The 25,700-nt window shown below is 38.9% G+C and overlaps 1 pseudogene; it reads left to right on the top strand.

Moving 5' to 3' along the window:
* The first annotated feature begins 24,018 nt into the window (after positions 1-24,018).
* LOC133253399 (ras-related GTP-binding protein D-like) lies at positions 24,019-25,399 on the top strand (annotated as a pseudogene).
* Positions 25,400-25,700: the final 301 nt, after the last annotated feature.

The following is a 25,700-nucleotide window of genomic DNA, read 5'->3' as shown; positions in this document are numbered from 1 at the left end:
AACAGTTGTATTCAATTAGTTTATTGGGGGGAGAAGGCAATGGCACCCCACTTCAGTACTCTTGCCTGGAAACTCCCATAGACAGAGGAGCCTGGTGAGCTACAGTCCATGGGGTCACGAAGAGTCGGACACGACTGAGCGACTTTCCTTTCACTTTTCACTTTCATGCATTGGAGAAGGAAATGGCAACCCACTCCAGTGTTCTTGCCTGGAGAATCCCAGGGACAGCGGAGCCTGGTGGGCTGCTGTCTATGGGGTCGCACAGAGTGGGACACGACTGATGTGACTTAGCAGCAGCAGCAGCAGTTTATTGGGAGTTATTAAATTGTGTAATATAAAATATATTTGTGCCCATTTTGCAGAACATGAAAACAGAACTACGTAAATGACAGATGGTCAATCTGTGGATTCCTAGGGGACCTTGGAGATCATGGGGGTTGCAGCCACGTTAATAAGTATTGCCTTATGCAACTTTCTGTGTCTCCACAACACTAGCTCCAGGCAAGACTACAGCTTTAAGGTATGCATATGGTGGGTGGGAGAAGACTGGGGTAGATGGCGAAGATTGATCTAGGTAGGAGGTAGGCTGATTGCCAGATTCCCCAGGGTGATAGAGAAAGCTTTTTGTTATAATTTAATAGAAAGTCTTATGCCAAAAATGTTCCCATAAATAAATACATATGTTGGTTCTTGCTGAAAAATGCAAATCAGATGGTTTTGATGTTTTAATGCTTACTTGAAATACCTTAAATAACAATCACAAACATTTATGTGTGTACATATATACATTTCAATGTATACCACATTAGGCACATAGAAAGCGTTTTATAAAATGGCATAATAAGACCCACCAGTGTCCTGACATCAGGCTGAAATTCAAATCAAATAATGCAACCCTGGAAGCACTGTAGGAACTTTCATCACCATATCAAGTATTCATCAGACTTTACCTTAGGCTGTATTTAAAAAATCACAGTCTGAAACAGACAGAAACAAATATCTGGTTTGTCTGGCTGCATCATTCCTATTCTAAAATGTTATAATCTTATACTTAGAGGGCATCAAAACAATCTTGGACATATGAAATACACCAGTATTGGATCCAAACTCTGACTCTTCTCTATCTAGTAGAGCTGACTTGATCTTTCTTTTCTATTGTGAAGCAGAAATTATAAAAAACTGTCTGAGAATTAGGATATTAGCATAAATTATGGAGATCTGGTAGTTAAACTGAACTAAGATTGTCCATTCCTCATAAAACATCTGTAGAACACAATGGTGCTCTTTGGATATTAGTTGATTGGCATAGATGACAGATATATACAATTTGCTTTATTGAAACTTTCCTGACATAACCAAAATGTTTTCTGAGCTATGGTGGCCAAAGTACTTCTGAATAATGCATTCATGGCAATGAAAGATTGCTTTTTAAGGCTACTGGCTGATTAGCAAATTGCAAACTTTACCAAATACAATGTAGATTGATAACGGATTTTATCTTTGAATTGTAGGATAAATCAACATTTAACTTTTTATGGAGAAGTGACTAAAATCAATAATAATGATGACTATAATGATTGCCATTATTGTTACATACATTGTAACTGATACATAAGTCTTAGTACAAAAAAATACATACTAATTACCCCACAATGACACCATTAAGTAACTTAGAAGTGGTCAGAGAGCTAAGAAATAGCTGAAACTTAATAATGGGCACTATGTTCAGCCTTAAGAAAAGAACCCCTTTTCCTATTGGGGAGTAATTATCATCTATTCCCAAATCAAATTAAGTGCTCAATAAAAAAATATATTATGACCTTCTGGTGCACCTTTTTATTGCTTAGAATGGAGTGCCAATGACACCAGATAGTTTATGTAACTATCTCACAATCTGACTTTTCTCAAAAATGTTCAGGGGAAGCACAGGAATAACTTAGCAGAAACTCTCATAATCACAAATTGGAAAAAATAGCCCAAGTCCATATTTTAATAATGGCAGAAGGTAGTGTCAGCTCTCTAAACATATTTCAGAGCCTCAGGAAGGAAACATGAAAGGCTATTCATTTACAATATTTAAAGAGCGCATGGATGATCAATCATGTCTGACTCTTTTGCGACCCCATGGACTGTAGCTCACCAGGCTCCTCTGTATTGGGATTTCCCAGGCAAGAATACTGGAGTGGGCTGCCATTTCCTCCTACAGGGGATCTTCCTGACCCAGGGATTGGACCTGCATCTCCATTTGCCGACAAAGATTCATGTAGTCAAAACTATGGTTTTTCCAGTAGTCATGTATGGATGTGAGAGTTGGACCACAAAGAAGGCTAAGCACCAAAGAATTGATGCCTTCAAACTGTGATACTAGAAAACATTCTTGAGAATCCCTTGGACAGCAAGAAGATCAAACCAGTAATCCTAAAGGAAATCAACCCTGAATATTCATTGGAAGGACTGATGCTGAAGCTCCAATCCTTTGGCCACCTGATGTGAAGAACCAACTTACTAGAAAAGACCCTGATGCTGGAAAAGATTGAGGACAAGAGGAGAAGAGGATGACAGAGGATGAGATGGTCTGATGGATCATCGACTCAGTGGACGTGAGTTTGAGTAAACTCCAGGAGACAGTGAGGAAGAGGGAAGCCTGGCGTGCTGCAGTTCATGGGGTCGCAGAGTCGGACATGACTGAGGACTGAACAATAACTTCTCCTTTAGCAAGTGAATTGTTCACTGTACCAACATTTAAATACCTATTTAGCTGTATTTAGTGATAGAGATGAATAAGGTAAGCCTTTTGCCCTCAAAGAGCTTATAGTCTAGTGAAATGAAGTAGGACTGAGTATGCTCACCCTTGCCTAGGAGTGTACAGGTGGGGAGGGGATGCGCTTAGAGCTCTGTGTCGTCTTTAGCACCAAGGTCCATGAACACTTTCATGACTGCTAAACCTGGAGTTAATATTTACCAGGTTAACAGTTCAGGAAGCAGCACGCTCAGGGCTCCCATGGGCAGGGAAGAAACACTGCAGGAAGTTCTTGATTTCTATGAACACATGTGAATACATACAAGAAGGAAAAGGATGGCAAGAGAGCAGACAGTAGCTGTAGGTCTTCAAGGCCAAATCTGGGGCCAGAACTCAAACCCACAGTGTAGAAGTTGGCAACTCCAGTCTCTCAGTGGAAACCAAAAAAAAAAAAAAAAAATCAGACGTCAGGGCCTCTGGGGCAAAGACTCAGAAGTGAGGTGAGTGGTTGATGCTATGTTACGGCATACCTGGTCACCTACTAGAGACATGTATTTTCATATATATATATATTTATTTATTTAAATAAAATATGCTTTATATAACATATTTTATAAAAATACACACACACTTAGTATATATGTTCCTGTATATATGATTACATTATTTTTATGTATCATATATTGCTTCCTGATTGAGGAATCACCGTGGGGACGACTCTAGTGTGTCTGTGATTAGAGTGAACTTAGCAACCTGAAGGCCAGGGGCATGCCAGATACACAGGAGACACAGCACAACAGTTTTCAACCCAGGCTGCATGTTAGAGTTCCCTGGGGAACTTTAAACAGATAATAATATAGAGGTCTGACCCCAGGAGACCCAAGTTCGATCCCTGGGTCATGAAGATCCCCTGCAGAAGAAAATGGCAACCCACTCCAGTAATCTTGCCATGGACAGAAAATACCATGGACAGAGGAACCTGGTGGGTACAGTCCATAGGGTTGCGGAGTTGGAGACAACTTAGCAACTAAAGCACAACTGACCCCTAGAGATTCTGAATTTATTGTGTGGAGTGAAATTAGGCATTGGCAGTTTTTTTTTTTTTTCTCATTAATACACTTTAATTTTAGAGCAGTTTTTAGTTCACAGAAAAACTGAGCAGAAAGTACAGAGATTTATTATATATAAGTGGCACTAGTGGTAAAGAACTTGCCTGCCCATGCAAGAGACACACACGGACGTGACCCCTGGACCAGGAAGATCCCCTGGAGGAGGACATGGCCACCCACTCCAGTATTCTTGTCTGGAGAATCCCCATGGACAAGAAGAGCCTGGGAGGCTGTAGTCATAGGGTTGCACAGAGTTGGACACGACTGAAGTGACTTGGCATGCACACACACACCTCGTTCATATGCAGCCACAACCTCCCCTTCTATCAACATCCTGAACTACAGAGGTACCTTTGTTACAATCAATGAGCCTACACTGACACATCATCATCATCCAAAGTCCACAGGGTGCACTAGGTCTCACCCTTGTTGTTGTACATTCTATGGGTTTGGACAAAAATGTAATGACAGGTATCGACCATTGTAGTATCATACAGACTGGCTTGGCAGCTTTTATAAAGGCTCTTGGTCAACCACTGTACCACCAGTAAGAAGCCACAAAGACAGGTATGACATTTAGAAGCTGCAATATAACACTGTTAACAAAATTACAATAGGTCTGTCACCCTCTATTATCTTTAATTTTTAAGCAAAAGCAGAAGAGTTTTTCTGAAACTCCACCAATTGATGGAGGGTGCAGTGACTTACTAGAAAGTTATCACTCCTTGTGGGAAAGAATGGGGACAGCCTGCAGAGGATGAGATGGTCCCAACAGCCACAAGGGCTGGAGGATGGGGGCGGGGATAGAACTTACAGATAACACACATGTGTCATCACTGAAGAAGAGGTTTAACACATGACAGATTTGGTTTTTAATCCTAACTTTGTCTGATGTGTCAACTGGAATAGAGGATCTGACTCCTCTGAGCATCAGTTTCTTCATCTGAGGAATGAAGATGGTAGTACCGAAATTGAAGGGTCATTATAAAATTCAAGTCATTCCCTCTGGTTTAGCATATTTCCAGAACTTTATGGATCAACTATACATGGATTATATTGTAAATCTTAGTAGTAGTGATTAAAGAAGAGTATGGAAGCAATTTCTTAGTGGTGCAATACAGACTGGAGAATATGAGAGTTCAAACTCAGACAAAGTATGGGTGGTAGAACAGTCAGAAAAGGCCTGTTAGGATTTGATTAGTTTATACAGTTTTATAGAGGAGTGAGGGAGAGAAGGATATCACTGAATGATGTGTCTGGGGGACACATGTGTCATGGGAGACAAAGCTGCATGCATCAGGCTTATGGGAAATGTGGGGCCACAGAATTTGGGGAGGTTTCAACTTGGCCTTGAGGAGTTGATACTTATCATGTGTGCCAAACCTCTGTGAAAACACCACATTGTTAAAAGGGGATATGGGTTTTATTCAGGGGCCCTCAGAGATGACAGTAGAGAAGACTGTCCCATAAACCTGCCATTCATGGAACGGCCTTCGTTTCCCTTCATCTTCTCAGTTTGTCAGAAACGCTATCTCTCATGGGCATCTTGGCTAAGAGGAGACATCTGGTTTTGCATAGGCATAAATGAAATGATTTGTGACGATCTGTTACTAACATAAAAGGGCATGTCTTCATCATACTCAAAAAGATAACACAAACTACTGCGTGCCGAATCCTCACTCTCTAAAAGAAGATATTATTTGCATGCATTTTCTGTTACCGAAAAGCTAATCAAGCGAGTTTTCTGATGAGAAGAAAGAATTTGCTGTGGATGGTGAATTTGGGCCCTGAGAATGAAAAGTATGGACCTGTGATATTATTACTTCAAATATCTTTAAGAATTAGGTGTACTTTATTACCAGTAGGTGTCACTGCAGGCATTAAACACAGTCTTTGTTTCTAGAGAACTCTGTCCCATAAATGTTGGTGTAATTTAATTGGTAGAACATAGTTATGATAGGCATAAAGGATATGTATTCTGAAAAGCAATATATTTCATCGTGGTCATGAACTTGTAAAAACATTGGCTTAAGGAAGCTAAAGTGTATACTTTAAATGGGCTTACTTAATACAATATACAGCATAAGTAATAGAATCTTATGAGGTTTTAAATATATACAGTGGGTTTTCCTGGATAAGATAAGGCTTGCTTTTCAGAGTTATTCCATAGAGTCTGATTTATGGAGCTAATTTAATGAGAATTCATAGACCCAATTGCTGCCTTCTAAATCTTTGGGCAATTGACATTTTTTTTTTTTTTCCCCTTAACAATGTTCTTGTAAGTTTTGCTAGATGAGGGAAGGAAATTAAGAATTTTAACTTGAATTATATTAGTTACCATCTTTTGGGTTTTAGACCCTTTAAACATCTGATCTGATATCATCTAGTATCTGATATCAGGAAGTTAAAATCACTAAAGTCTTTTAGAGAGGCACAATTTAGTGGCTTCCAAGCAACTTACATACAAAAATATTGGTCATAACCAAACAGTGATCTCTGTTTCATTTCCACTGTGGCTTTAGAGCTGATTCATTAGTACAGTCATGCTGGGATTGTGAAGTTGAACTTTTGAACAGAATATTCTCAATAGAAAAATCTTTGCAGTCTGAAATTAATTTGCCTGCTGGAGGTGGTGGTGGTTCTTATTTATGCAAAATTTAAGGGCTAGGTGTGTAAATGTGCCCCTAGCGACTGTTTCATTGGTTCCATTTTACAAATTGAAACTGATGATGGTGGTTATGGTACTTTTCAAGTGTGACTTGGGGGCAATCTAATTTACGTAAGCTGTTCAAAGGTGAACTCAATTTTTTCAATCATAAATTAAAAATCTATTCCAGTTTTCAAATCACAGACAGCAGCACAAATTACATATCTGCAGGCCATAAGGATTCTCCTGCTCTGGCCTACCTCTATTGATTTCATTAGGCTAGACCAGACATTGCCAGATGCCTTATATTTTAACATGTCCCTATAAAATTGAAAGTATTTTAGGAACATCCCATTGCCTTCTTTTCTGTGTATACTAACAGGGACTTGGTGAGCCACTTGCCTTTTCTTGTCTAAGTAAACCATCTATGGTAATATTTTTGACCTGTTAGATTACTGGACTTTCATAATGTGAACAAGATTTCACTGAAAGTCATAATATTTTAGACTAAAAATCCAGACCACTGGAAACTACTTAGCAATATCAACTATGTGTATCTTCTTAAGACATAACAATACATCCTTGCTAATTACAAGGTGAAGACACTGCTCTCTATAGAAGCCTACATTCTGCACCTATATCATAGATCATACAATGAGGACAGAACAAAAAGGTTTGTCAATCAACTGTATGACTCACGAATCATAGTATTTGCAGTGTTTTTTTGTAGCATTCTTATGTGAAGTCTGTTGCATGGTAGTTTAAAAAAGCCAAGCTTCCAGATATTCTAAAATTACCATCTATGCTAAATTGGGCTTCAGAGATCAATATACTTCAGTCATATCATTGTGGTACCTGCTGCCAAGTCACTTCAGTCGTGTCTGACTCTGTGTGACCCCATAGACGGCAGCCCACCAGGCTCCCCCGTCCCTGGGATTGTCCAGGCAAGAACACTGGAGTGGGTTGCCATTTCCTTCTCCAATGCATGAAAGTGAAAAGTGAAAGTGAAGTCTCTCAGCCGTTTCTGACTCTTAGCGACCCCATGGACTGCAGCCTACCAGGCTCCCACGTCCATGGGATTTTCCAGGCAAGTGTACTGGAGTGGGGTGCCATTGCTAGTGTCCTTCTTTCTAATTCATTTTTTGGGATGACTCTGGCTTTTTTTGAAAACCAACATAGGAAATAAATTTTTGAAAACTCGATGTGCTAAAAGTAAGGACATTGTTGAAAATGCTGATTGTTATGTTTCGTGGGGTTCCAGCTTTCAATCTTAGTGTTAATAGAGTTTTGTTTCTCTGAGCCCTTTACAGTTCTTTTTTATTTAATTTTATAACATAGTAGATGGTCTAAAATCAGAATCCTCTCTTTCTCTCCCTTACCTTTGGCTTATAAGTAAGCATAGAGCCAAACTTATGGTCCTATATCAAGTAGAATGACCTTTATGGTTTACATTTGTAGAATAACTTCATTCCTAAGCACTCTTTGTTTTCATTCTTTCTCAGATACTTTTCCTCTCATATTGCTATATATTATATATCCTTGTAGGCTCTGGGAATTTGGGGACAAAGTGAGGAATAGTGAAAACAAAATACAACAAAAATAAATAGGGTATGTTTCCCAAATAGACCTTAACCTAAAAGTCATACAGCTCATCACACCCTAACCTCTAGAGTTTACAATAAAAATATGAGGGGATACTCTCCATAGCTAAAAGAAAAAAATAAGCAACACTCAGAAAAATACATTTTTATGCTGTATAACATTGTACTAAGAATGGAGGTTATAGGTCCATTGGCGGGGGAGGGATCCATGCAATAATTATTTTTTCCCAGTAATCTGAAAGACATACAGTAAGACTTCCTCAGTTTAAAGCAAGAGCATCTGTTAAACTAGAAAAGGAGCTCTTGAGATTCGTAATATATTGTTGGAGTTTAAGAAGTAGGCGTAGGTATTTTAAAATAGTTTAAAAGTGTGAGACTGAAATTTACAGCATCTATGAATTATAAAAGCAAAGAACTTCACTGAGTCAGAAACGAGTAACCTTTCTAGGCTCAGTGTATGTGTTGCTGGAGAAGCAGCAGCTAAATAGGGGAGATAAAAGCAGGTCTGGATGGAGAGGAAGGATTAGACAGAGGGCTAGGGGAAGGGAAAGTGACTCACTGAGATCCCTTTCAGCATTATGGTTTTGTTATTTGACTTTGGATTCAGGGTATTTTGGCAAAACTTGCTAAAGATGAGACAGGAAGTTAGTCTTCATATACAAAGCATTTGAATGATTTTGGAAAGGGGAAAGACATTGTCAAAATAGAAGTAAAAGATTTCTTTGAATTTAGTAATAAAGTGAGTAAGTAGTAAGGATGATGGGTAGATAAGTGCTCTTAATAGTGGATTTCCTATTAAATATTTATTGTTCTATTGACACGTTGGACAACTGATTGATAAGAGCCTTTATCTCCAGGAATGAATTCTATATTTAAAGATCTTTTCCTCCACATCTCAATAATTTTATATGATCAGCTTTTATCCTTATTTTTATAAATTCCCTGAAGTTTCTTCCATCTAGCCTACATGGATTTCTCTAGAATTGACAAAGGAAAATTGTGTTTTAAAAATGCTACTTAAAAAATTAAATTCCGAAAGAGTAAGAAAAATAGTACCATACATAAAGATTTGAGAATTTCTTCTGAAATAATATGCCCCCACTTTGCTAACTCTGTAGATACAGTACGGTAAAAAAAATGGACAAAAACACATATTTGTTATTTAGATTTATATATCAAGTGGACACAGGAGAAATAAATTATTTTGAATTTTGGTTTTGTCTTGAAATATGTTTATCCTTTTGGCATATGGATAGGTTTAGTCATTATCATTTGTCATCTCAGAAGAGATATAAGCAATCATTTTATTGGAAACCATGCATTTTCCAAATGACCAATCTAAATTTTCTGTTTTGTTGTTTCTATAAATGAGAAAGCAGAGGCCACTCCGTTTAAGTGACCGAGACGCTATTACTCACTGAACCAGCAGCAAAGTTGAGGTTGTATTCCTCTCGTTTCTTTATGTCCCACAGCCTGATTTCAATCATGGGATAATTATAACTGTAAATATTCATGGGAATACAACACAATACATAAACACTTACATTAGTAAGCTGTAATAGAATACTGGATCTGGAATTAGATCTAGGTTTGAATTTTTAGCCTCAACTTCCTAGATATGTAATTTTGGGAGAATTATTTTATTTCTCAGTTGTGTCCAACTCTTTGCAACCCCATGGACTTTATAGTGTCTGTGGGATTCTCCAGGCCAGAATACTGGCGTGGGTAGCCTTTCCCTTTTCTAGGGAATCTTCCCAACCCAGGAATCCAACAGGTCTCCTGTGTTGTGGGTGGATTCTTTACCAACTGAGCTATCAGGGTAGCCCATTTATTTCTCTAGATTTCAGTTATCTTTTCCATAAGGCTATTACAGGAACCCAATGAGAAGATTTATGGAAAATACCTGGCAATTTTAAATGTTAAGCAAATGGTAACCTCTTTCCTGTTCTGTTCCCATCTATTACTGTCACAGTGAATCTTACCATTTTTAAGTGTGACTCATTATTTTGGTAAGATTACATTTATGCAAGCGGAAGTGTCAGGAGTCTAACCTAGATAGCTGTTTTGTCATTCTTCATCCTGTGTGTAAACAGTGTACAGTTGACACAACATGTTGAGAGATAGACACAAACTTGGAATCTAAAAATCTGCCTAAATGGTTTTAATTTACTCCAAAATATAAAGTTTTTGAAGTTCAAACTGACAAATTAAGAACTTAATTGTAACACTTTTTATTGCTATCATTTTATCTAATTCTAGTTTCTTCATCTAGATTGTGAAGTAAAAAAAAAAAAGAGAAAATAACATGCTTCAAAGAGAAGTCTACATTCCTTGACTTATAGTTTTATCCTCAGTAAATACCTGAGACTGATTGTATGAAAAGTTTAATAATTAAGTTTTTAATACTGAAAGAATAGCATTGAAGCTAATAGTATTTTTAGAAAAAAAACGACTATTTCCCTAGATTTATTTGATTTATTTTTTGAACTTTAAGGAACATCACCATACATAACGTTCATACATTTTGCATCACTAGTCTCTAAAAGTATTTACATGAACAGAATTAGGTATCATTTGACTTGTGTGGCAAAGAGAAAAAGAGCCAGTTTAGTTTGTGTTGTCTTTATGATCTTAAGAACTCACCACATCATATGAAGGATTGAGGTAGATTAGATTCACAGCAGTACATTTTAAGAATATGAAGATGCCATAAAAATCACGCCAAAAGAAAGCAGTGATATTTCTAGTCGCATTAATCTAAAAGCTCTCCTATTAATTTCAGGTCCAAGGAACTTAGCTAATACATTTTCCATTGATAGGCACTCTAAATCGTTTTCACATGTATATTGTGCGAATGAACGTTTGTCCTTGGAAAGTGGTAGAACTCTAGAGGTAAATGAAAAAGCCTTTTATTTTTTCCCTTTTGGGGAAAACTGAGGACTCTTAAGAACTTTTCAGTGTCTTTTTATTTTTTGCCCTATCCCCAAAGACCCAACCAATCAATTACTAAAAATTAAAAATATTATAATAACTCTATCTTTCAAACAACAAACATGACTAACTGAACAACATTCGATAAAAATGACTTTACCTCTTGGGTTCCTAATCACTGTTTATCTCTCTTCCCCGCTGCTGGACAGAGCTATCTTCACTCCACTGTCAGCTCTAAAATGGAGCAAGAGGAGAATCTCTAGGCCTCTTTCCAGGTCTGATATTCTCAATGAGTTAGTTCACTTATCCATAATTTTCCAAACATTTTAATAAAAGCCCAAAGTAGAATGAATATGCAGCTGTTTGGCACCATATGGTCAAACATCTGGATATTGGACTACATTTTTCAGTCTTTCAAGGTGTTTAATTTTTTTCGAAGATACTGTCTGCATCTGAACTTCTGATTTAATTCCAGAAATGTGAAATGGTACTGTTAACTGCTCTCTAAGGAATGCAGTTCACCTGAGCCACACAGAATTAACAAATCAGAAACTATTTCAACCTCTTTTCATTATCTTTTAATAGCAAACATCTAAAACCAGTACCAAAGGGTAAGTATCGTGATTCACTGTTGCACTTCTGCACAGCTGCTGGCCCCACGTCTTACCCATCACTGTCCGGTCGTAACTATAGCAATGGAGTCTGGCTTTTATTAACAAAATGAGAGAAACCTGTGCAGTAACAAGAAGGTAGCCCACCTCACCCTTAACAGTAGTTGTAAGGCTCAAATACCTTAGAGGCTTTTTCCTTTATGTAGACTTTCTTGCTCTGCTACACATAAACAGGACTGCATACCAAAAACATGGAGTCATCAGCTACATTCACTAGATCGGAATTGGGCCTACAGCCATACCACCAACAGACTACAAACTTGCCAAGGCTCACAAAAAAGAGTTAGGCCAGCTTTTCTCCGGACAAATTAACTCTGAAATATCAGGTCAGGAAAATAACAGGATGTCAGAATAAACAGATTCTAGAGAACTGAAGTCTCTAAGATATAATCATATTGTGTGGTCACAGTCTGAAGAGGTTCCATAGTGGCCCTCATCTTTCCTAAGATAATTTTTTTCCAGACAAAATCCAATTCAATAGCCTCTTCTAGTATGGGCAACTTTAACCTGGGCTTTGCTTCTCTACACGCAGATTGCTTTTAAGAGCAATCTTAAAATTTAGTGAATTTTTCTTAAAATTTTAGAAATTGGGGATTGTGTTTGCTTAATCAGCCTATCAACACTTCATCTTCTCAATCTTCTATGATATTTATTTTGCCCACTACCCTATATCATTCTCTCACTTCTGGAAGTTCTCTTGGTACTTCTTCCAGGAAAATTTTGAGATTGATACATCTTCCAGTTATGAAGCTCTCTGAAGACTCCATTTCTTACCTGTGCTAAACTGGAATTCACTTCTCCAATCATACAGTACAGGACCCCAAAACTAAAATTATCCAGAGCAAGTGAACATGATACTTAAGAAAAAAATTTAGATTTTTCCTAAAAATATGATTTTTTAACTATTCAGATTTGATTTTTCAATACTAATGCCCATGGTTATCACCATGATGGTTATCACATGATGCTGATATTCAACTGCATCAGACCCAACTGAAATGATCACTTAGCTCTATTACTTCACCAGCCATTCCATTCCTGTTATTTTCATCACTGTTATCTCATGTTCAAAACTTTTTCCTAGTGGGAAGCAATGATCTTTAGGTTGTCTACCTTCTATCTCCTTTTCAGCTCTCTCTCTCCATCCTGCTTCCAGGTGACCCATTATAAGTTGCAAATGTAGCTGTTGTCACTAACTTTCAGCGACTTTCAACTGCTTTCTGATGAAGGTCCAATCCTTAGTCTGACATTCAGTACCTCTGCCTATTTTCCCCAAAGACACTTCTACTGCTCTTCACCTCTTCAATTCCAGTTGAATCAGGTAATTTAGTGTTTTTTAAATATGCTGTGTGCCTTCATATCTCTTGGATCACATTATTTCCTCTACCTTGAAATACCCTTTCTGAAATATTATCAGAAATTGAAGTCAGGTTTTAAAAATTTTACCCAGTGCTCTTTCAGCAATTATATTCTGTCTCTCTGTAAATACAGTTTATGTCTCATGTGCATAAAGTGATGTTCTGCTGGGAATCCTGGTGTAGTAGAAAGAATACTGCCCTGTCCCCCAACCCATGATGTCCATATCCCAATCTCCAGAATCTGTGAATATGTTACTTTACATGGCAAAAAGAACTTTGTGGACATGATTAAAGTTGTCTGGGTGCTGCGCTCAGTTGCTTCAGTCGTGTCCAACTCTTTGCAGCCCTATGGACTGTAGCCTGCTAGGTTCCAATGTCCATGGGATTCTTCTGGAGTGGGTTTCCATGCCCTCTTGCAGGGGATCTTCCTGACCGAGGGATCGAATCCACATCTCCAGCATTGCAGATGGATTCTTTACTGCTGAGCCACTGGGAAAGCCCAAGATTAATGGCTTGGATCTGCCTGCAATGCAGGAGGCCTGGGTTTGATCCCTGGGTCGGGAAGATCCTCTGGAGAAGGAAATGGCAAGCCATCCCAAGATTCTTGCCTGGAGAATTCCAATGGACAAAGGAGCCAGGTGGGCTACAATCCATGGAGTCACAGAGAGTTGGACATGACTGAGCAACTAACACTTTCTTTTCTTTCATGTTGGATTATCTGGATAGGTGTAATCTAATTCTATGAATTCCTAAAAGTGAAAGATCTTTGTCTACTGCAGTCAGAGAGAGATGTGAGGACAGAAGGTGGCTCAGAGAGATGAGACCTTGTGGCTTTGAAGACAGAGGAAGGGTGCCACAAAGGAAGTGGCCTCTAAAAAAGTTGGACTAGCAAGGAGGTAGATTCTCTCCAGAGACACTACAAAGGGGCAAAGTTTTGTGTAACCTTGCTTTTAGCCTGTGAAATCTCTGTCAGACTTCTGATCTCCATGGCTGTAAGATAGTAAGTTTGTGATGCTTAAACTACAAGGTTTGTGGAAAATTGTTACAGCAGCAAGAGAAAGCTAATATATATGGGTTCATATTCTAGAGTTTACTGAAGTAATAGTAAGTCAAGGAAATTGGAACTCCAAAATGGCTATCCTAGGCTAAGCTATCTTTTCCTTCCAGATCAGGACACTAATTAGTTAATATAATATCAAAGTGAAAGTGAAAGTTGCTCAGTCATGTCTGACTGTTAGTGACCCCATGGGCCATACTGTGCATGGAATTTCCCAGGCCAGAACACTGGAGTGGGTAGCCTTTCCCTTCTCCAGGGGATCTTCCCAACACAGGGGTCAAACCCAGATCTCCCGCATTGCAGGTGGATTCTTTACCAGCTGAGCCACAGGGAAGCCCAGGAATACTGGAGTGGTAGCTTATCCCTTCTCCAGTGGATCTTCCCAACCCAGAAATCAAACCGGGGTCTCCTGCATAGTAGGTGGATTCTTTACCAACTGAATTATGAGGGAAGCAATATAATATGAATATATACTAAATGTGCTAATCAGTTTTATCTTATAAACTCAGAACATTTTCAAGTGATTGAAAAAAAGAAAACTTTTAAGGGTGCCCAAGTACATCATTTAAATTAAATCAATTAAATTGATGTGGAAAGATACTTAAGGTAGAGGATTAGGTGCCTTGTATACATGAGGTGCCAAATGAAGATTCATTAAACTCTTATGTAACACATTGAAAGTGAAAGTGAAAGTTGCTCAGTCGTGTCTGACTCTTCGTGACCCCATGGACTTTATAGTCCATGGAATTCTCCAGGTCAGAATACTGGAGTGGGTAGCCTTTCCCTTCTCCCAGGGATCTTCCCAACCCAGGGATTAGACCCAGGTCTCCCGCATTGCAGGCAGATTCTTTATCAGCTGAGCCACAAGGGAAGCCCAAGAATATTGGAGTGGGTAGCCTATCCTTTCTCCAGTGGATCTTCCTGACCCAGGAATCAAACCAGATTCTCCTGCATTGCAGGTGGATTCTTTACCAACTGAGCTATTAGGGAAGCCCATGTAATTAAGAAGGCTCAGAATATTAACCCACCCTGTCATAGTCACTGAGTCAGTAGACTCATTCATGATTTCATTTATTCAACAGCTATTAAGTATCCAGTATTAAGTATTAAGTTATTAAGTATTCAGCTATTATCATCCAGTTGTAATTAATGGAAGATCAGAACTCTAGACTATGTCTGGTGCTAAAGAAAGGTAGATTTATAAAAGTAAACACAAAATTATAATCCCTGGGCAGCATAAAGTTTTCAGGAAATCAGGCAGGCCTGAAGTTATGGGAGGTTTGGTGGAGCAGAATGTTTTAATGAAAGGAAAGTCACAGAACTAAAATGAAGGAGTCACTAAAAACAGTTTTACATAGTGAATGGCTATTATTTAGGGTTGGCCTTTAGAGACTGAAGTAATCTCCTTGGAAGTTTACACTCAGCAAAAATTACACAACACTATATGCTGGATGTGGTATAACAAACATATAACCTATAACTCTTATGTGAATTATAGCCCCTGCTTTTCTGAAGATTATAGTCATGCTGCTGATAAAGAATTGAAGACATTTAAAAAATAATGGTAAATTACATGCTGGTAAGGAAACAAAGACATTTAAGAAATAATGGTAACTTATGTTATACTTAATGAGGGTAAATAGGCCCCTCATCAAATATCCTAGATTTGGGGGAGCAGGGCTATATACACTGAGATCCAAAGGATGAATTACAGAAGGTAAGATTCTGTTTATGGAACATTCTTCATAGAGAATATTTCCCTTGAGACATTTTTTCCTTTCTGAGGGCTGATTTCCTCAATGAATTAGTGTGCCAGTTGCATCACTTAAAAGGATTTAAACTACAAGATACCAAATAAACCCAAATACATCCCTTATTCTCCAAAGAAGTAGGTGAGAGGTAGGAAATTTAGGGTGGATGATTTCAGCAGTTTAACAAAGCTGTCAAGGATCTAGGATTTTCCATCCTTCTCAAGCACCCTCAGCAGGCTGGCCTTTCTCCTCAGGTCTGCAGTCATAAGATGACTGCTTGTACTCCAGGTTTCACACACAGCTTCCAAAGGCAGGAAGGAACTGGGATGCAAACGTTCTTCTCTTTTTTTAATTAGAAAACAAAAATTGTTACCAGAAGCTACTCATTCTCTACCCTGCCCCTAAGAATATTCCTTTTTCCATGGAAGGCTGTGACCAGGTCTTTTATAGGCTACATGATGCAGTTAAAAACAGAACGTGGAGATGGTGCAGAAGGGAATTGTCTTATAATGTAGTAGGTGGACCCTCTAACCATCATCCCATGTAATCGTGTAAAGTACTTGAAACTGCAGTTTTTTTGGCACCTCAGAACCACTGGGTTTTTCATTCTATGTGGGTTCCACTAAGCACTGACTTCAGAGAGGCTCTGGAAGCTGCTTACACACTTTCTTACTTATCTAATGTATGTATTAGATAAGTCTAATGTATGCTTTCCTCGTTCAGGCATAAATCAAAGTAAAAGTAAGCTTGAACCCAGTCCAAATCACTCTTCTCATCTATATTTTCACCTGAACCAGTCCTTTGTTGTCTGATCCAGACTGCTACCCAGAAATCATATGGCTACACTTACCTGCAAAGAAGTTGGGAAAATGAGTATCTGGCATTTTAAGACTATATTTTTATGAATTGAAGGGGAAGAAATTGACAGTTAGGCAGCCAACAGAGTCTTGGACCCCATATAGAGTTTCAGAAACCAGTGAAGAAACATTATTTCTTCAAAGGAAAAGCCTACCAAAATGATATGATGGAAAAAGTCTTGACGTTTCTCAAGAAAGTGATTTAAGATGAGAGCTCCTTTAGTTCTGTAAGTGCAGGTTCTGTACACGACTTAGTGTTTCTCAGGTGAATTCTAGGTAGTCCAAGCTGTTTTGCTGCTTGCCAAGCCTGTCATGGATTAACTCAGGCTTAGAGAAAATGTTATTGCTCTTTTTCTTCAAGGACATTGGATTCTCAGCTTAAGACAATTGATACTGAGGCTAATTTCCAAATATCAACTGAAAAACTACAGACACTGCAGCAGAGTAGTTTGCATTCTGTGTGTAAGTGTTGCAACTGCCCACAGAGCATCCTGTGTATGATTCTGGGATTACTGGATGCTCAGCATTAATGAAGCTAAGGTCGTGGGTGATCCACAGATACGGGTCAGTTCCTGCATTGCAGAGTAAGTTGTGGGGATAGTCCTGTATGCAGTTCCGTATTACTAATCTGTCTTAGTTGCTTTTCTATATCATTTCTTCAGAAGAGGGATGCCGTCAGTTTTATTCCTGTATCTCTCACAGAGCATGGATTCAAATCCTAGCTCTATTACTCAGAACTAGTGTGACCTTGAGCAAGTTACTTGATCTCAGTTTCTTCATAGATCTGGGAATATAATAACACTTGCCTTGAGGGCTGAGCACGTGTGTGTGTGTGTGTGTGTGTGAATACAATATGGAAATTTGTGTAAAGACTTTAGTGCAGTGTCACTTAAAGGAAGTGTCCGATACATATTAGTTATTATTAAGAACCAAATATATTTATTGAATGGACATTAAGCCTTACTTTTCACATTAGCTAGCTGTGTGTTTTTAGCTAAGATGCTAAACTGGGCCTCATTTTCCACTTCTGTTAAAGGCGGGAGGTGTGCTAGAATCTTGGAGCTCACTTGAAGCCTTAAAGATCAGTGATATCCCTGGGCGTGCTTCAGTGGTCTAGGAAAAGAAAAAAAGAAAGCTCAAAACCCACCGAAGAAGAAAATTACTATACTTAGGCAATGTGGAAACCTCATCATGTAGCTTCATAACCAAATCTATCCATTCATCATTCTGTTACCAAAGACAGAGACAAAATGTTGACTGTAATGGGTAGAATGTTCATTAAGTGGCAGGAACCTTTAAAGAAAGAGAATCTTTTCTCCCTCCTGTCACGTGGGAAAAAGGATCCTTCCATGGCATTTTGTAAATGAGCTCTTGGCTATTGCTGGGTAGTAAGTTCCCAAGTTTAAGGTTTACCATTTATTGGCATCCAACAGAGAAACAGAGTACTTTTATTTGGAAATACATTTGGAAAGGATTCCAGAAAGCCCAGGCAGCATTAATTGTACTCTAGTTTGAGAGATTTTCACCTTCTCTGTGCTCTGTAACTAGCTGGCATGCTTCCAACTGTAATTTAGACTTACCATGAACTGTGGGTTGTTTTTTTTTTTTTAATGTGTGCAGTGATTTTTTTTTTAATCCAATAACTTCTTTTATTTGTTGTTCTAAATTTTAATTTTGCATCTGCCTTTCTTATTTTCCAGCACTCTCTAGCCCTTGTAAGTTTATTCTCAAGAAAGTATATATTTTATCTGTGGTTTTTAGTGATATTTTAAAACTTTGGCTATTTGGTGAATTTGGGTTCACTTGTGAAACCTTTACTAATCCCATTATAAGCTCCCCTCGGTATGTCTCTTACCCCAAGACTGCTTTATTTAAATTACAATAGGAAATGCCTCTGAACCTTCAAATATCCAAATTTATGCTCTTTTAATCAAACAACTGCAAGCCAGGGTGACTCTCCTAGTGAATTCATTAAGGGAACCAGATTTCATATGGGCAGGACTTTTATTTTCTAGAAGATTAAAAATGTAGAAGGATTCTATGCACAATCTGATCTTATAGCTGCCTATGTGTTATGACCAACTAATCTGTGGTATAATCAACCAGTCAGCATGAGCATTATTTGTACAAACAAGTGAACAGACAGATGCACTTTGAATTGGAATCAGATCCATGTTCAAATTCTTATTTTGTTAATATGGACTCATGAAAGTGATGGTTAAAGTTAGGTTATATATATATTTTTAAATCTAAGAATGGACTCTACTTTGGAAAAGTGGAAGAAATATATAAGATTATAGAACACTTATCTTATTAGGTAAAGATTATGTTTTGGTAAGCATGGAAGATAGAAGTATTTGCCTCATATATATTCAATTAGAACAGGAGACTGATTCAAGGACATTTTTTAAACATTGGTTTATAACATTATATGCATTTCATATGTACATTATATTTCTACTTCAAAAGTAGAAATATATTGTACATGTGAAACATATAATACACTGCATATACTATTAATATATACAAGTGGTGCAGTGGTAAAGAAGTCATCTGCCAATGCAGGAGACAGAGGAGACATGGGTTTAATCCCTGGGTTGGAAAGATCCCATGGAGGAGGAAACAGCAACCCACTCCAGTATTCTTGCCTGGAAGATTACATGGACAGAGGAGCCTGGCAGGCTATAGTCCATGGGGTCACAAAGAGTCGGACATGAGTGAGCATGCATGCATGAGTATCTATCTATAGCATAGTGATAGTGATAGTGAATTCACTCAGTCGTGTCCGATTCTTTGTGACCCCATGGACAGCAGCCAACCAGGCTCCTCCGTCCATGGGATTCTCCAGGCAAGAATACTGGAGTGGGTTGCCATTGCCTTCTCCAGGGGATCTTCCTGACCCAGGGATCGAACCCGGGTCTCCTGCACTGTAGGCAGACGCTTTACTGTCTGAGCCACCAGGGAAGTCCTTCTTCTATAGCATATTCACCACCAAAAATTCAGTTTCTGTCTTCTACCTTTCAGGTGTTCCCCTTTACCCATTTCACTCTCCTCCACCGCTTCCCTCTGGTAACCGCTATTGTGTTCTCTGTATTTTTTTTTTTTTGTTCATTTATTTTGCTTTGCTTTTTTTTTTTTGGTATTCCACATATGAGTGAAATCATATGGTATTTGTTTTTCTCTATCTGACATATTCATTTAGTATGATACCCTCAAGTTCTATCCAAGTTGCTGCAAATGGCAAGATTTCACCTTTTTATGGCTGTGTAGTATAACTTTGTATCAGTTCAGTTGAGTCGCCCAGTCGTGTCCGAATCTTTGCGACCCCATGAATTGCAGCATGCCAGGCCTTCCTGTCCATCACCATCTCCCGGAGTTCACTCAAACTCATGTCCATTGAGTCGGTGATGCCATCCAGCCATCTCATCCTCTGTCGTCCCCTTTTCCTCCTGCCCCCAATCCCTCCTAGCATCAGTCTTTTCCAACGAGTCAACTCTTCACATGAGGTGGCCAAAGTATTGGGGTTTCAGCTTTAGCATCATTCCTTCCAAAGAACACCCAGGACTGATCTCCTTTAGGATGGACTGGTTGGATCTCCTTGCAGTCCAAGGGACTCTCAAGAGTCTTCTCCAACACCACACTTCAAAAGCATCAATTCTTCGGCGCTCAGCCTTCTTCACAGTCCAACTCTCACATCCATACATAACCACCGGAAAAACCATAGCCTTGACTAGATGGACCTTTGTTGGCAAAGTAATGTCTCTGCTTTTCAATATGCTATCTAGGTTGGTCATAACTTTCCTTCCAAGGAGTAAGCATCTTTTAATTTCATGGCTGCAGTCACCATCTGCAGTGATTTTGGAGCCCAAAAAGATAAAGTCTGACACTGTTTCCACTGTTTCCCATCTATTTCCATGTATATACACAGTATTTTCTTTATCCATCCATCAGTTGGTGAGCACTTAGGTTACTTGCATGTCTTGGCTATTGTAAATAATGCTGAGATGAACTTAGGGGTGCCTGTATCATTTCTAATTAGTGTTTTCATTCTTTGTGTTAAACACTCAAAAGTAGGAGAGCTAGAACACATGGTAGTTCAATTCTTAATTTTTTTTGGAATCTCCATACTGTTTTCCGGAGAAGGCAATGGCACCCCACCCCAGTACTCTTGCCTGGAAAATCCATGGACAGAGGAGCCTGGTAGGCTGCAGTCCATGGGGTCGAGAAGAGTCGGACATGACTGAGCGACTTCACTTTCACTTTTCACTTCCATGCATTGGAGAAGGAAATGGCAACCCACTCCAGTATTCTTGCCTGGAGAATCCCAGGGACGGGGAGCCTGGTGGGCTGCCGTCTATGGGGTCGCACAGAGTCCGACATGACTGAAGTGACTTAGCAGCAGCAGCAGCATACTGTTTTCCACAGTGGCTACACTAATTTACATTCCCACCAGCAGTGTATGAGGGTTCACTTTACTTCAAATTCTTCCTCAAACTTTTTGTTATTTTTTGTCTATAAGAGCCATTTGAACAGGTGTGAGGCGATTTCTCATTGTGGTTTTAATTTCATTTTCCTGATGATTAGTGATGTCGAATGCCTTTTGGCCATTTTTTCCTTTGGAAAAATGTCCGTTTATATCCTTGGCCCATTTTTTAATCAAGTCTATTTTTTTTTTTGTAATGTTGAGTTGTATGAGCTCTTTTTAAATTTTGGATCTTAACCCCCTATCAGATTTCTGTTTGAAAATACTTTCTCCCATTCAGTAGGCAGCCTTTTTGTTTTGTTGATAGTTTCCTTGTGGTGTAAATATTTTTTCTTTTGATGTAGACCCATTTGCTTTTTTTTTTTCTTCTGTTTGCTTTGCCTGAGGAGACACAGGCAGAAAGTAATTGCCAAGACTAAATTGCTTTCAAAAAGCAAACTGCCTCTGTTTTCTTCTAGGAGTTTTATAGTTTCAGGTCTTACATTCAAGTCTTTATTCCATTTGAGTTGGTTTTTATGTAGGGTATGAGATAGCAGTCTAGTTTCATTTTCTTTTTTTGCATGTGACTGTCCCATTTTCCCAACACCATTTATTAAACAGAATATCCTTTTTCTATCATATGTACTTGGTTCTTTTGTTGTAAATTAATTGTCCATATGTGTATGAGTTTATTTTGGGGATTTCAGCTCTGTTTTATTGACCAACGTGTCTGTTTTTCTGTTGATATTATGCTGTTTTGATTACTACAGTTTTGTAATATAGTTTGAAATCAGGGAGTGAGACATCTAGCTTAAGGACAGGTGTTTTTAAAATTAATTAATTTAATTGGATGCTAATTACTTTACAATATTGTGGTGGGTTTTGCCATACATTGACATGAATCAGCCATGGGTGTACATGTGTACCCTGGTTCCAAGTCCCCCTCCCACCTCCCTCCCCATCCCATCTCTCTGGGTTGTCCCAGTGCACCCAGGCTTTGAGTGCCCTATTTCATGCATTGAACTTGGACTGGTCATCTATTTCACATATGGTAATATACATGTTTCGATGCTATTCTCTCAAATCATCCCATTCTCGCCTTCTCTCACAGAGTCCAAAAGTTTGTTCTTTATATCTGTGTCTCTTTTGCTGTCTTGTATATGCTATGCTATGCTATGCTAAGTCACTTCAGTCGTGTCCGACTCTGTGGGACCCCATAGATGGCAGCCTACCAGGCTCCCCCATCCCTGGGATTCTCTATATAGGGCCATGGTTACTATCTTTCTAAATTCCATATATGTGTGTTAATGTACTGAATTGGTGTTTTTCTTTCTGATTTCCTTCACTCTGTATAATAGGCTCCAGTTTCCTCCACCTCATTAGAACTGACTCAAATGCATTCTTTTTAATGGCTGAGTAATATTCCACTGTGTGTATGTACCACATCTTTCTTATTCATTCATCTGCCAATGAACATCTAGGTTGCTTCCATGTCCTGGTTATTGTAAACAGTGCTGCGATGAACATTGGGGTACATGTGTCTCTTTCAATTCTGGTTTCCTCGGTGTGTATACCCAGCAGTGAGATTGCTGGGTTGTATGGCAGTTCTATTTCCAGCTTAAGGAATCTTCACACTGTGGTCCATAGTGGCTGTTCTAGTCTCCATTCCTACCAACAGTGAAAGAGGGTCCCCTTTTCTCCACACCATCTCCAGCATTTATTTTTTGTAGACTTCTTGATAGCAGTCATCCTGACCGGCATGAGATGGTACCTCATTGTGGTTTTGATTTGCATTTCTCTGATAATGAGTGATGCTGAGCATTTTTTCATGTGTTTGCTAGCCACCTGTATGTCTTTTTTGGAGAAATGTCTGTTTAGTTCTTTGGCCCATTTTTTGATTGGGTCGTTTATTTTTTTGGAATTGAGCTCCATGAGCTGCTTGTATATTTTTGAGATCAATTCTTTGTCAGTTGCTTCATTTGCTATTATTTTCTCCCATTCTGAAGGCTGTCTTTTCACCTTGCTTATAGTTTCCTTCATTGTGCAAAAGGGTTTAAGTTTAATTAGGTCCCATTTGTTTATTTTTGCTTTTATTTCCATTACTCTTGGAGGTGAGTCATAGAGGATCCTGCTGTGATTTATGTCAGAGAGTGTTCTGCCTATGTTTTCCTCTAGGAGTTTTATAGTTTCTGGTCTTACATTTAGATCTTTAATCTGTTTTGAGTTTATTTTTTTGTATGGTGTTAGAAAGTGTTCTAGTTTCATTCTTTTACAGGTCGTTGGCCAGTTTCCCAGCACCATTTGTTAAAGAGACTGTCTTTTCTCCATTGTATATTGTTGCCTCCTTTATCAAAAATAAGGTAAGGACAGGCATTTTAAAGTATGCCTTCTGTTTGAGTCAAGATGGGTTCAGGAACTGGGAAGGCTGCAACTAAAGTAAAAGACTTCAGAGACGACAATACGTGTCACTGGGGTCCTCTGGCTCATTTGTGTAGTTGAAACCAGCATAGGGTGATGGTGAAGCTGGCTTGTAAAGAGGAATAATCTCTTCCTTTCTTATGAATCTTCAAGAGGTAGCCATACTTCATTTCTATACCAAGGTTCTTAAAGAAATTTCCATTGCTTTTCCTTAAATTTTATGAATTATATTTTTACTGTTAAATATTTAAAAACATTTCAATCTTGGACCTGGACGAGACTGCTGTGGGGAAGTGTGGTCTCTGCCTCTGGCCACAGACCTCAGGACAAAACCTCAATTTAGAAATAGGTTGCCAGCTGCAGACCAGGAGGTTTGGCTGACACCCCCTCCCCACCGGGGACCCCCATCTTCCCCGGAGGGATGGCCGTGGGCGTGATTAGCCAGATGCTGGGGAAGCCCCAGCCGGAGGAGGAGGATGAGCTGATGGGGCTAGTGGACCACGGAGACGGGTCCCACTCCTCTGACGCCAAGCTGGACACCGGGGCGGAGGAGGGAGTTCTGGACGTTAGCGACCCCCTTAGCACAGAGGTCAAGCCAAGGATCCTGCACACAGGCCTAAGAAGGAGCGGTAAGTCATCCATCCAGAAAGTCGTCTTTCATAAAATGTTTCCCAGGGAAACTCTGTTCTTGGAGAGCACGGAGAAGATCTGTCGGGAGGACGTTTCCAACAGTTTCTTTGTTAATTTTCAGATTTGGGACTTTCCAGGACAGATTGACTTTTTTGACCCCACCTTTGACTATGAGATGATCTTCCAAGGGACAGGAGCACTGATATTTGTCATAGACTCCCAGGACGATTACATGGAGGCCTTGGCCAGATCCACCTCACAGTGACCACAGCCTACAAAGTCAACAGCGACATCAACTTTGAGGTGTTTATTCACAAAGTGGATGGATCTATCAGATGACACAAAATTTAAACCCAGAGAGACATTCACCAGAGGGCAAATGATGCCCTTGCAGATGCTGGGCTAGAAAAAATTCATGTCAGCTTTTATTTGACAAGCATATATGACCATTCAATATTTGAAGCTTTTGGCAAAGTGGTTCAGAAACTGATTCCACAACTTCCCACCCTGGAGAATTTGCTAAACATCTTTATCTCAAATTTTGGAATTGAAAAGTTGTTTCTCTTTGATGTGGTCAGTAAGATTTATATCACAACAGAGAGTACCCCTGTGGATATGCAAACCTAGGAGCTCTGCTGTGACATGATGATGTGGTCATTGATATTTCTTGTATTTGTGGCCTCAAAGAAGATGGAGCAGGAACCCCCCATGACAAGGAATCAACAGCCATTATAAAGCTGAATAATACAACAGTTCTTTATTTAAAAGAGGCGACAAAGTTTCTGGCTCTTTTTTGCTTTGTTAGAGAGGAAAGCTTTGAAAGAAAAGAGCTGATTGACTATAATTTTCATTGCTTCTGGAAGGCCATCCATGACATTTTTGAGGTGAGAATGAAAGTGGTGAAGTTGTGAAAGGTTCAGAAAGACTGCGGAAAAAAAAGGAGCCACCCCCAACAAGACGCCTAGGGTGCTGCTGTAGGTGAGGTTTCAGGAACATCTTTTGAAATTGGATGTTTCAATGAAGTTGGTGCTCTGTACTGCACTAAAAGAGGAGGAGGAAGGAGATTGGGACACAAGACATATGTTTGTTTAAAAAAAAAAAAAAATCCTGCCACCCTTTCTTTTAATCTTCTCTTTTTTAAATAAAGTAAGCACTTTTAAGCAAAAACTTGAATATTAACAATGAAGTGAAATCTACTCTAACTTCATTACACAAATGTAAAATTTTATGGTTTTTATAAGAAAAAATCCTGTGTGTGTACTATCAGGAACTGTGTATATTTTGCACTTTTTCATGGTTTTGTTTTCTCATGGAACTAAAGTTTGATAAAACAACTTTTCTAAGCTTTGTTCTGTCCTTGGTGCCTAGGACATGCATACTGAGTCCGTAAATATGGGGCAAATGGAAATTAGTCAAAAAGTGATGTGTTAGCAATGACTTTTTTAAGCATGGGAATCTTTGCTACCAA

This window comes from Bos javanicus, chromosome 8, assembly GCF_032452875.1.
Source record: "Bos javanicus breed banteng chromosome 8, ARS-OSU_banteng_1.0, whole genome shotgun sequence".
NCBI classification, from domain to species: Eukaryota; Metazoa; Chordata; class Mammalia; order Artiodactyla; family Bovidae; genus Bos; species Bos javanicus.
Note: the sequence above shows the minus strand (reverse complement) of the source record. Positions and strands in the feature narration are given on the sequence as shown.